The sequence below is a fragment of the Capsicum annuum genome, chromosome 12 (assembly GCF_002878395.1).
Source record: "Capsicum annuum cultivar UCD-10X-F1 chromosome 12, UCD10Xv1.1, whole genome shotgun sequence".
NCBI lineage: Eukaryota > Viridiplantae > Streptophyta > Magnoliopsida > Solanales > Solanaceae > Capsicum > Capsicum annuum.
This window is the reverse complement of record NC_061122.1, coordinates 14,305,952-14,320,593: the sequence shown is the minus strand read 5'-3', so window position 1 is coordinate 14,320,593 and position 14,642 is coordinate 14,305,952. Positions and strand designations below refer to the sequence as shown.

The 14,642-nt window shown below is 30.0% G+C and overlaps 1 pseudogene; it reads right to left on the bottom strand.

Annotated features, from left to right (window-relative positions):
- Nucleotides 1-4,505: 4,505 nt before the first annotated feature.
- On the bottom strand, nt 4,506-6,651 carry LOC107849996 (annotated as a pseudogene).
- Between the last annotated feature and the right edge of the window lie 7,991 nt (nt 6,652-14,642).

Sequence of the window (14,642 nt, the reverse complement as noted above, 5' to 3'; positions counted from 1 at the left end):
TTAGCTTCAACACATATTTCACATTTATCAAAATTATTTGAATCTAAACCAGATATTAGACCAAGTGATTGCATATTCTTTATATATTTAATATTAACATGTCCTAATCTAGCATGCCATAAAGAAATAGACTCAATCATATACGCAGAAGTTGATGCATTATCATTGATAATATCAAGTATATAAAGTCCATGATTACAATTTCCATTTCCAATAAGAATATTATTTTTAGATAATATGACCTCATTATTTTCAAATATAACCTTTATTCCAGCTTTTTCTAATAATGCCACAGAAATCAAATTAATTCTGATATTAGGAACATGCAGCACATTACTCAATGTCAAAGTTTTACCAGATGTGAGTTTGAGAAGAACTTTATCTTTTCCAAGAACTTGAATAGTTCTCGAGGCCCCAAGATAAATAATTTCCTCTTCTTTCTCAATTTGGGTGTATGATATAAAATTATTTTTATTTATACAAATGTGCCTAGTAGCACCAGAGTCTACCACCCAATTTTTCACATTGGTCTCAATATTCATTTTTGAAATGACCGCAATAATTATATAATTTATTTCAGTCAAATTTATTTTTGACTTAGCGGGATTGTCATTTCTTTCACATATTCTCTTGCATTGAGATGCATTTTCTATGAAGATTCTATTATTAACATTAGGCATACAACCAATTTTATTTTCATACCTGTATTCTGCAGTACCTGCAGTACCATAATCTTCTAACAAACAGACTGAAATGGAAGCAGCCAGAGCAACACCAACATCACTATTATCAACGGTCTTAGGATCAAAATTATATGCTAAAATAGTTTCTTAGATTGTTGGGGAACAATGAAAAAATAATAATAACAATATTATTTAACTGTTAACAAAATATTATATTAATAATATTAGCAATACAATAACATAACAGTGTATAATATTATTACTACCTCAGTGGTAATACTATAATCAATATGACAACTATAACAATAATCTAACTATCTTTTTAATAAGTTAATAGATTAATTATACTTGAGTTCGTGCTAGGCACTGTCCTAAGAAACTATTTCAACAGTGTGAAATATTTCCCCAGGATTAAACAAGCACTTCCCTGATCAATTAGAGGATATTGTGAGATAAATAAGTCTTCCCTAATTAATCAGAGCATACAGAAATCAACAAAATCATTAATATAAATACCAACAAGTTAAATTAGAAAATTGGTTATACAAACCTAATAAAAAATTAAGCAAAGAATGAAGAGGAAAATGTTGAGGATGGGAGAATGAACAAAAGGACAGAATGTTGTGTATTAGGAAAAGAAAGTAGCAGTTTATTTTCTATGTTTTCACAGGTTGCCACTTTTGAGGATATATCAAAATATATAGAGAGAGAAAGGTTAGGCGGCAACTTTTTTTATTTTTCTTTTTATTTTCTTTCTTTTCTTTCTGTCCAAGTAAATAATATGACTAATTTTTTTTCCTTTTCTTTTTTCCTTTCCACTAATTAAATTCTTTTGAAATAAAATATTTAACTTACAATCGTCCTCCTCTAAATGCTCTCCAGTATCCTCCTAGAAGGGTAGGGGGATAATGCAACAAGATCCCTTTGTGGTACACCCTTTCTCAACCATGTTAGCACACCTTGCAAACATTACTAAGAAAATAGGCACACTCAAAAAATAGATGTGTAGCAGATTCCTGGGTCCCTTGCATTTTACACCCTAAAGTGTCTTCCTTTTTTTAACTTGCACCCTATCCTATTTATTTTTACAATTTACACCCTAACCTCTTGGGTCCCTTGCATTTTACACCCTAAGGTGTCTTCTTTTTTTAACTTGCATCCTATCCTTTTTTTTTTTTTACAATTTACACCCTAACCTTTGTATTTCTTTACAAAACAGTAAAATTATTTTTTTAATGATTTTTTAATGAGGGCAAAATAGGAATAACAATATACTCCCTCCGTTCCATTTTATTCATTTCAACTTGACATTGCACATTGATTAAGAAAAATAATTAATAACATGACTATTTTACCATAGTACCTTTATTAAATAATTTTTATATTTTAATTTGGAGATAAAACAATTAATACTAAGGGTAAAAAAGAAAAAAAAATTATCTTGTCTTGATTAATGAAAAATAACAAGTAAAATCAAAAATCAAGTTAAGAAATTTGGGACGATTAAAATGGAACGGAGGAAGTATAATTTTTTAAAATAAATTTATTTAATTTTTAGTGTAGGAAGTTAGATGAAAAATTTGCAAACTCAAATTTTTAGAAAATTCCAAACGAATGTCATCTGAGTTAAGAGAAGATTGATATTGCAGAACTAGTGATATAGAAAGACATTGTTAAAGACAAATTCCATCAATTCATGTGTTATATTTTTTGCTTTATCCTTAACTACTACTATTCTATTCATTTTCCCTCAATATTTTGGTCCTTTCTTTACGTTATTATTTTCTTTCTGACAGGTAGTATAGGTGATTATGATTGCATTAATATTGACATGGCTCCAGAAATTTCACTGCATCGTACTTTCACCACTCAGAAGCAACACCACTATGAAATTTTAGCAGTTACAAATTAAAGTGAGAATACTTATCACATGACTATAGTTAGATGATAAATGTGAATGCAAGAACATATCCTGAAAGTTCGTTACATTAAATATTAAATAAATTTATTTTAAAAAATAATACTTCCTCTGTTCCATTTTACTCGTTCCAAATTTCCTAATTTGATTTTTTATTTTACTTGTTATTTTTCATTAATCAAGACAAGAAATTTCTTTTTCCTTTTTTACCCTTAGTATTAATTGTTTTATCTCCAAATTAAAATATAAACATTATTTAATAAAGGTACTATGGTAAAGTAGTCATGTCATTAATTATTTTTCTTAATCAATGTGCAATGTCAAATTGAAGCGAGTAAAATGAAACGGAGGGAGTATATTGTTATTCCTATTTTGCCCTCATGAAAAAATCATGAAAAAAATAATTTTACTGTTTTGTAACAAAATACAAAGGTTAGGATGTAAATTGTAAAAAAAAAATAGGATAGGGTGTAAGTTAAAAAAAGAAGACACCTTATAAAATGCAAGGACCTAAGAGGTTAGGGTGTAAATTGTAAAAATAAATAAGATAGGGTGCAAGTTAAAAAAAAAAACACTTTGGGGTGTAAAATGCAAGGGACCCAGATTCCTCATATGCACCACACAGCAGCCACGTATAATTTTGGCTAGCTAATAACCATTTTGGCTATCCTTCGTGAGCAGTCTCTTGTGCTTACCCTTACTCCACACCCAGTTATACCACGATTATACTTTATTTCCCCCTTTTCTCCACTTGTACCCACTACTAATCCCGAAATAATTTAGTCTACGTACCAAATTATTGTTTCTGAATATATGACATTTTATTATTGTCAAATGCTACATTGAAGAATTTCAAGATTAGTTGAACAATCTGGATTCAATATCAATCACTGCTTCAGACAGGCCAACCGGCATGCTGACATATTAGCAAACTTCAGCCACAACATTGATGAATTCCAAACCGTCAACTCTTTTGCTGATCTGCCAAGAAACATCTGAGGGCTGATTGATATGGAAACTTGAGCACGAAGCTGAGTATTTTAGGGATCATTGTATTCGATTAAACTGATAAAAAAGCTAGATGTTTTTTGGACAAATTCCTGGGGAGTTATACCTAATCTTTGTGTCTAATAAGGTATATATATATATCAAAATGGAGCATAGTAAGACATTTTAACTGCTCTTATCTGTTGTATATACTGCTGCTAAATGAATAACTACGTCCTCTTAGCTCCTTAAATCGCACTTCTTATTTTACTCTCACTCCATTTTAACTGTTCCGTCACTGTTCACTATTCATTTTCTTTGATGTCCCTTGAGTTTTGTCCGTCATATTAAATAAAAATGAACAAAAAATTTTTATTAGACTAGACCTGAAGCTAACTGTCATGATACATTCTTAGTTTCTTTTTATGGTTAACAAGATGTTATATTAATTACTCCCTCCGTTTAAAAAAATAATGATCTACTTTCCTTTTTAGTCCGTTTAAAAAAGAATGATCCCTTTCCTTTTTTGGCAATATTTTAATTTCAACTTTCTACGTGGCATGTTTAGGACCACAAGATTAAAGGACATTTTGGTACATTTGACATAACTTTAATTTAAGACCACAAGATTCGAAAGTCTTCTTTATTTTATTAAAATTTATGTCAAGTCAAAGTAGGTCATTCTTTTTTAAATGGAGTACTTAATATGCATCAGTACATATGAGTGGCAGCAAAAGTCTGCCGGAAGGATTAGGGGGAGGGGAAATACTTGTACTCATAGTAGTTCTGTTACATTGAACGATACGTTCTTATTTGATAAAAGATACATTCACTAGAAACCGGTAAACCTAAAACACCAGAAGAAAGATGCCAGAAGAGTACCGGATAATATATGAACTTTAAAATGTTGATGCCAGCTACGGTTTATAAGGAGTGGCAATCAAGTAAAGGTCGCTTTTTCTGCCAACAGCAATTCCATCTGATTCAGTCAAGTCCAAGTCTCTTGGCTCTATTCTAGTAGGGAGTTTCCAATCGAAGTGATAAAGCAATTTAGCCAACGGCAAGTAAACATTAGCTAAACCAAATGATATTCCGGGACAAATCCTCCTCCCACCACCAAAGGGAAGATATTCAAAATTATTACCGAGAAAGTCCACAGAACACTGCTCAAATCTCTCCGGAATAAAGCTTTCTGCATCATCCCAATGTTTAGGATCTCTTCCCAATGCCCAAACATTGACCATGACTTTGATCTTCACGGGAATATTATAGCCATTTATGCATGTCTCTTTCCTACATTCTCTTGGGGCCAAAAGTGGAGCTGGTGGGTGAAGCCGCAAAGCTTCTTTAATGACTAACTTTAAGTATTTCAGCTCCTCCACATCATTTATGTTAAACGTTACTTTGTCTCTAAATGCGTCTCGAACTTCTGCTTGAGCTTTGGTGAATGTTCTTGGATTATTCAACATTTCAACCATAGCCCATACAATTGTTTTTGATGAAGTTTCTGTTCCAGCTGTAAACATGTCCTGCAATTTATAGCCAAGCTATTAAATTAGCTAGCCATCTACATTCCATAATTTGACTATTGCACATGCTCTTTCCTCATCTAATTAACTTTTTTAACGGACCGAATTTTACACCAGACTTTTGAGATGATATCGTATATGGTCACTCAACTAATAGTAGTTCTCTTAGAAAGTCACTAATATTTGTTTTATACTTCAAAGGTACGTCACTCAACTATTGATATTTCAATAATAACAGCTTTGATATGGAAGTGCTACATGGTTAAACAAGAAAGAACAAGCATAGAATCTAATACTTACAAAAATAACAGCTTTGATATGATCGTTGGTGATGGGAAGTTGAAGAGTTTCATTCTTCATAAGTCTTAGTAGGACATCAATTTAGTCTTCATCTCCCAATGCATCATCACTCTTGTGAGTTGAAAGATTCTTCTTGTGCTCGTTAATGACATCCTCAAAAATTGAATCTACCTTACGGTGGGCATCAAGAAGTTTTTTCTTAGCTCCACTGAAAACATGAAGAAACTTGTACGAAGGGAAAATGTCAGCCACATCAGAGCCTCCTGCTAAGCGTAGCACTTCTCTCATTAGTTTAATAAACATGTCTTGCTCCTTCAGTACTTGCCCAAATGCTTATCTACATGTCATAGAGCTAGTGAACCAAATAATTCTTTTTGTAAAATTAACTGGATCACCAAGTGATGAAGATGACAGGACAGAGTCAATGAGACGAACAACTTCATCATGTCTGATCGAGCTAAACGATCGGACATTCTTTGAACTAAATACTTCCATGATACAAATTTTACGCATTTGTCTCTAGTATTCACCTGTAGGGTAAAAATTATCAGAAGTCAACCTAACAAAACAAATATTGAATGACGATAAATAAGACAATGAAATTGAAATATATCAAAAGAGACCTAACAATGTAATATGGTTAATTTGGTCGATTAATAACCGAGAAAATTCAAATTTACATCTCTTCTTAAACAAGACGCCTTCAAGGATTATATTGTGAATACCATAAATTCAGAAGGAAGGATCGTCATTTATTAGGACGGTATTGGGAAAGTAAAAGCAATCATGGAAAATGTACTTTTGTCCTTCAAGAAAAAGTAAAATCCAAATATATATCGTGAAAAGATATTAGCCAAAACGTCTAACACTCACCATAGGGGCTAAAGGCGATGTCCTTCCTATCATAACAGATAATGTCAAAGGCCAAGAGTCTAGGCCTAGATGCGAAAGCGGGGTCATGAGTTTTCAGTACTTGTTTAGTCGTCTCAGAAGTAAAAACAACTGCAGAAACTTCACCAAGCTGAAGATGCATGAGCGGTCCATATTTTTTGGCTAAATCTCTAAGGACGCGGTGTGGAACTCCACCAGCCATGTGATGCATGCTTCCAATAAAAGGAAGTTTCCATGGACCTGGAGGCAATTTTTTGGTTTGGTTATTGGATTTCTTCCATTTCCTTAACAAAAAGAGGAAGGTTAGAAAAAGGAAGATGGAAGTCAAGCTGAAGAATTGCATTTTGGGAGAGTTAGTAATGTGTTTTGTGATTCTTCAAAGCTCTATATTTATAGTGGTGAGAGACACACAGACAATTTTTTCCATTTGTTTAACGTAAATATAATTTAAGTAACTGTCAAGATCATATTGATGTTATCTTAAAATCATATTTCCTTCGTTTCATTTTATATATATTGAGTATAGAGTTTAAGAATAAAAAAGGGAAAAAGGCTCAAATATGCAGCTAACTATTAGAAATGACTTATTTATGTCATCTGTTAAAAGTTTGGTTCGTTTATGTCATCACCGTTACAAAACAGGTTCATCCATGCCATTACTTATTAATAGTGGTTTTTCAAAAAAAGTTTTGCTACGTGTCGTCTTACTAGAGGTCCACAACATTAAATAAAATAACGAAAAAAGGCTCAATCGAACTATAAAAAATGACTCATTTATGTCATCCGTTACAAGTTTATCTCGTTTAAGCCATTGTCATTGCAAAACAGGTTCATCCATTCCATTATTTGTTTACGATGGTTTTTCAAAAACAATGTTGTCGCGCGTCATCTTACTAGAGGTCCAAGCCACTAATTAAAATTATGTGATTATCCCAATTAAGTTAACTAAACAGCTGAATATAATTCGAGATATTCTTAGGTCAACCTTCAGCAATGTAAAAACAAGTGAGACCTAAAATATTTTTTCGCAAGCCTTAGAAACCTCAAAATGACTACTTAATCATTTTGTGTTGCATACATTTTGGTCGATTAATATTTATGCTTCAGGGATTTTTCATTCAATGCTATGACGAGTGATCTTTCTTAAAGATTCAAGGCATTGACTATTATGAACAAAATGTAAGAGAAAATAAATCAATTCTTATTGATTTATTTTTAATTAATGACGTAGACCTCTAGTAAGATGACACATGGAAAAATTATTTTTGAAAAACTGCCATTAACAAGTACTGGCATGTATGAACCTGTTTTGTAATGGCGATGGCATAAACGAGCCAAACTTTTAACGGATGGCATAAATGAGTTATTTCTGATAGTTCAATGACATATTCGAGTCTTTTCTCTTTATTTGAATTAATGATGTGGACCTCTAGTAAGACGACACGCGGCAAAGTTGTTTTTGAAAAATCATCATTAACAAACAATGGCATGAATGAACCTGTTTTGTAACGACGATGGCATAAACGGGTCAACCTTTTAATAGATGGCATGAATGAGACAATTTTGTTTGTATTCCAAAAATCATTCCAACTTTCTTTAGTTTTTATATCTCTCCTCTTTTTGTGTTTTGCAATTAGATGAATGGACAAAACCAAAAAAAAAAAAATACTATGTGTTTCACACAATTAACATTAATTGTGTGATATTTTTTTTCTCATACAATTGATGTTAGTTCTGTGAGACATTTTTTAACTCACCCTTAAGTACGTACCATTTTTCACTTAGACACTTCAAATGGATATTGTTTCATTTTGGCACCTCAAGTGGCCTTCAAGTGTGTCACTTTGACACGTTTTACTGAATCAGCAAAATAATTTTAGTACATGAAACACACTCTCCGTTAAGGTGGAAAGTGATGAATAAAATGCGGACACGTGTCATTTTTGTCCAAATAGTTTATAAATAATTAATTTTAAATAAAAAACATCCAACTAATTTATAAATAATTAATTTAAATAAAAAATACCCCCTCCCCCTAACCTACCCACCCCACCAACCTTCTTCGTCAAACACCCACCCACACCCCACCAATCTTCTTCTTAAAATACCCCGCCCACCCTTCACCCCCACCCCACGCACCCCGCTAATATTTTCTTCAAACACCCCACTCACTCCGCCACTCTTCTTTCCCTCTTTATCTTCTTCAAAGACCCCAAACCCCCTCCCCACCCCCGCACTCCAGTCATCTTTAATTTTTTTCATCGATTTTGCTTCGATTTTTAATTTTGCTTCACTGATTTTAGTTGATTTTTAGATTTTTTCTTCATGAATTTAGCTTCATTTTTTTCAGATTTGTTTCATCTATTTTGTTTCAATTTTTAGTTTTTTTTAATTGATTTTGTTTTATTTTAATTTTTCTTATCAGATTTAGCTTTATTTTTAAATTTCTTTCATCAATTTTGCTTCGATTTTCAATTTTCCTTCACTGATTTTTCTTGGTTTTTATGCTTCGATTTTAAATTCAATTTTTCTTCACTGATTTAGCTTTATTTTTTAATTTTTATTCATCGATTTTGTTTGATTTTTAATTTTTCTTCATTGATGTTGCTTATTTTTTACTTTTCTTCATCGATTTTGCCCTTAATGATTAAAAAAAAGGTGCTTATTATTTAATTTTCACGAACCTTTAAATGCGTATATAAATTTCTCTCAATAATTCTTACAGCTAAATAAATTAAGATTGACAAAAATAACGGATAAAAATGTGAAAGAAGTATAAATTAATGGGCGTCGAGTTAATATATTGTTTTTGGCAAGACAAACTCCTAAATATGTATCTAATTTTTAAATCTCTCCCAATAATTTTCACCATTAAATAAGCTTAAAATTGACAAAAAATGATGGATAAAAATAAGAAAAAAGGTATAAATTAATGAAAATGAGTTAATATATTATTGGTGGACCAAATTGGGCACCACATCAGCTAAAAAATGGCTTTCACGCGCCTTCATAGAGGTGAAATACATGCACCTAGCCAACTTAGCAAAAGGTGCCAAAATGACACACTTTATGACTACTTGAAGTGCTAAAATGAAATAATGTCCACTTGAGGTGTCTAAGTGAAAAATGACACTTAATAGGGTTGCGTATGAGTTTTGCCAAAGTTTTACTAAAGGAGTATGGTCCTTTCCTCTATGTGGCATAATGAGGATAAAAATCTCATCCAATCTCATCCTTCTACAAAGAATGCTCCAGGCTTAGGTTACAGGTGGTACTCCTATTTATAATAAGATAGTCATAATAAATATTTTGAGCAATTAATTTTCAAAGAGTAATAATACATATATAGAGTAATAACACATAACAATGTCTTGCATTTGCCACATTATCGTATTCTTACTCTTTATCATATCAACCATAATCATGCATAGAATCAGACTCCATGATGGCATTTTGTAAATGATTAGTAGCAGATCATTGAAGACCTTTTAGGATACTAAATCCTCCAGTTGTTACTGTAATTATCAAAGTAGGACTTGAATGTCATATTGTCTATTTCGCACAATCTTTATATTTGATTTGACATCAATATAATGAATTTATTTGATAGAGAAAAAAAAAATTCAAGTCACAATCTTTATTTTTTTTTTTATTTGAAAACCACTATTTAAGAAAAATGACAAACATTAGCAAACGAAAAAAAAGTAAAAACTGGGAAGAAAATTGGTCAAGGATAGAAAAAAATAGTTTTATATATTTAAGAAAGATATAGTGAATTGTTAAGAATATTTAAGCAACAAATTTATATCTATAATCTATATCTATAATATATTAAAAGTGTAAAAACCTTAGAAAAGTGATTTGAACTTTTTGCCCTTAATTAAATGACTCTTCTTTAGACAAAATTGTTTTTTTTACTATTTTTTACTAACTAGACTTTCTAAAATATATGGGACTCCTAAAATATATGGTAAGAGAATTAGTCAATATTTTTCTTTCTACTAGACTTCCTAAAATATATGAACTCCTAAAATATATGGTAGAAAAATTAATTAATATTTTTTTATACTTTTTAATTAGAAAAATACTCCTAAAATAGGACTCTATTAATTAAGGAAATACTTTTATAAATATTGAGATATACGTTAAATTAGAGAACAGACCGGTTTGCCTATTGGGAGAATATGATTGTTGCTCATCTAACTTGATTCGATTGCATGTCTAGATTTATAGATTTTATAGTTTACAGGTCGTAGATGAATGTCGGTTGGCTTTGAAGAATTTCTTGTGTAAAAGTTATGTTTAATTGTATTGTTTTGATATCTTTTTTATCTTATTATTTTATTTTAATTTACAGATGCTAGATGAATGTAGGTCGGCTTTGAAACTTTTTTTAGATAAAAGTTAGGTTTAATTGTATTATCGTAATATCTCTATTACTTTGTTATTTTGTGGTAGTTTACAGTTTGTAGATGAATCTTAATCGGCTTTGGAAAATTTTTGTGTGTTGGTCGTCTTTGAAGAATTTTTTTATGTAAAGGTTATATTTGGTTGTATTATTTTGATTTCTCTATTATCGTATTATTTTGTTATTGTTTACATATTAAAAAGATATAAACTTTAATTATTATATTGATCTTTATTATTTAAACAAATATCCTATCTAGTGTAATGTTTGAACTCATTAAAGTGAGGTACATAAAGCGCGTACACCTAAAGTAATATAACTAAATATATGAAAGTAGATAATTATGGTTAGCAATTTGATTTAACTAATTAAATTTCAAACGGTGAACCCATATCTTTTCATAGTTTGTTAGAGTATTGCTATATTAGCCACCCCCACCCCCCCAGTAATTAAATATGACCACTCCTTAAATATAAATATGCTATAATTCAAAACTATATGAATATATGCAATTTATGAGTGTTGAGTGATCAAAATTTTCCAAACACGTGCGAATCATTTCCTTTAAAAAACTTTGAAAATCAGAAGGGAAAAGCTGATAATTCGGCTTGTGGGCCAATTTTGGAATTTTGAGATACAAATTAGGAATCAAAGTTGATACTTTAATATAATTTTCTTACGGGTTGATATAAATATGAAAAAATAGAAAATTTGAATCAAATTAAACTAACTTGATTTCTCGATTCTATTTTCTCCGGTAAATTAATTTAGGTGTACGCGCCTTGAATGTGTACGCCACTTTATTGAGTTAAAATAAAGATGAATACAATAATTAAATTCAATATCTTTTGCAGAATTTATTTAATTAAACTTAACCTTAACCTAATGTTCAAGAAGTCAAAATTAATGACAACTGATCATTTTTTTCATTAGTTTAAGAATTTTAAATTAACTAAATTTGATTTTAAGAAGATTTGAAGAATCAAAAAATAAATATAAAAACTATTAGAATAAGAAAAATTTAAGAAGTACTATATTTTAAAAAGTTTTAAGTAGTAATTAATAATTTTATAACGATTTCACTTTAAAAATAAGGAAGATTTTAATATGTATATATATATATATATATATATATATATATATATATATTTATATATATAAAGAATCATAACGCAAATATGGTTCAAATTGGGCATCTCTTTTTGCTTGTGGCAACAAAGAAAGTGGTATGCAAATACAAAAGTGATGATCCATCAACCACTTGAAATTGGTAAAATATATATGTGTATATGTTTAGCAACAAGGGAAAGAGGTATGTAAATGCAAAAGTGGTAATTCATCAACTACTTGGAACTGGTAAAACATATATGTGTATATATTTATGTTTACATTATTATATTAAAGTGTGAAAGATTTTAAAAAGTGATTTAAACTTTTACATTTTATTAAAAATTTCCTCAATAGATAAAATCATTTAATTTTAAATAATCAAACGTTACACATGCGGTTAAACTAGTATATATATATAAATATATATTCGACAATCAGCTTGTGGTTAGCCAATTCCTAGACACTACGTAAAATACGGAATTAGCTACAAAATTTATTGGTAATACCTAGCTAGCTAATTCGTCACTAATAGTGCTTAGCTAATTGATTTTTTTTTATAATACATCGTTGATCCATACCTAAATGAGATTAACATGAATTTTTTTCATTTAGCTGTGAAATTTTGTCCGTCGCAATAAATTAGCAGTATATATTGCCGCAGAAACATTTAGTAGCATTTGAGTTAATATCATTGCATCCTGTGTCGCTAAAGCCTTCACTGTCATTTATATCCAGTGGTAAATACCCATATTTTTGCCGCTGAAAGTAATTACTTGTGGCGACATTTATCTAGGGCAATTATTATTGCCACTGAAGCTGCCACACTTTGCGGCTTTTGTTATTACAGCTAAAAATGCAACACTTGCCAGAAAAATCATTGAAATCAAACTGAATACATCCACTTTCTTGTCTTCGAGTGGTAAAAGAAGTATGAATTGTCAAAACAATACGAATGCGTTCAACAGAGGTAAAAACAAGGAAATTGAGCCAATGAATTCCTTCGCTGCTATTTTCTCGGACTTCTACTATCTACTTAGCTAGAAGGAGATCTTCCTCCACTTCCTTTACATCTGTTTTAGCGGTATCTAGCTTGACGCAGAGCTTTGGAGTAACTGATAAAATTGTCGCCATAGAGATAAAGCCTGAAGAAGAACCTTCTTTGTTTACGGCTATGAGTGATGCGAACATCTACATAGAAATATTATATAACCATTATACCGATTTACTTGATATAATCATACCAAAAAATATCACTCCAACTGTTGCTCCTCAATCTCGAGGAGTCATCATTTTCTAAAAGGTAGGCACATAGTAGTTATCCCGATTACTTTTTTTATTTAAATGTTTGGGACAGGGTGCAGCCTTCAACACACAGAACACATTCTCGGGAAGAGCTTAAGTATTATCTTCAACAGTCGATAGAGGATAGTAGAGCAAGGATCAACACGCTGGATTGGTGGAAGAATAATGAAAGGCAATATCCTGTGCTTTCAAAATTAGCTAGAAATATATTGAATGTTCCAATATCAGCCGTTGCATCGGAAAGCGCTTTTAGTCATGGACGACAATAGCTTGGAGACAACCGAAACTCATTGGGAAGCAATGCTATGAATGTTCTAGTTTGCTTTAGGGATTGGATTAGAGCGGAATGAAGAAATCAAGGAATGGAGTTGTAGCCGGCAGATGAATAGAATCTTGAATAAATTATGACTTCAAGAGAGAATTCAGCACAATCAAATTCAATGCATGATTTTGTCCTCATTGTTTTGATTTTTCTAAGGCAGTTCCCGTTATATTAACATGCATGAGTTGGAAAAAATAATACAAAATTTGTAGATTTCTCAATTGTGTAACTTATGAGTTTTGGATCATTTTGCAATCAATAAATACAACATTCATTCACTCCTTACTTATTTTTTTCATTTAAATTTAATGTCTAGTTTGAATTAAATACTTTTAATATATTACTATCAAACTTTACACTAAGTAATAAACATAACAAACATATATACATATAATGAAAAAATAAAAGTAATGTTAGCAAATATTACTTAGACAACTAGTATTGACATATAAAAATCCTATAAGTTTATCTTTTAGGTGTATATATTTTTCATAGACTAAAGTAGTATATATGAACATATACATGCTTATATGTTTTCTAAAGTATTATATATATAATGCACATATGTAGTATATATATTGTTTCAAGTAGTATATATATTATATCGTATGTATATATGTGTATATATTTTCAATAGACTAAAGTAGTATACATTCAATGTATACATGTGTATATTTTTTTTAAAGTAGTACATATATATAACGTATATATGTTGTATGTATGTTGTTTCAAGTAGTATATATATATTATATTGTACGTATATATGTGTATATATTTTCAATAGACTAAAGTAGTATATATTTAATGTATACATGTGTATATGTTTTTTAAAGTAGTATATATATAATGTATATATGTTATATGTATATTGTTTCAAAAAGTATTTTAAGTAGAATATATATTATATTGTACGTATATATGTGTATATATTTTCTATAGACTAGAGTAGTATATATTTAATGTATACATGTGTATATATTTTCTAAAATAGTATATATATAATGTATATATGTTGTATGTATATTGTTTCAAGTAGTTTGTTAAGTAGTATATAAATTATATTGCATGTATATATATGTATATATTTTCTATATAGAGTATAGACTAAAGTCTAAACTCTAAAGTAATATAAATTTATTTTATTGTATACATGTGTATATATTTTCTAAAGTAGTATAATATGTAATGTATA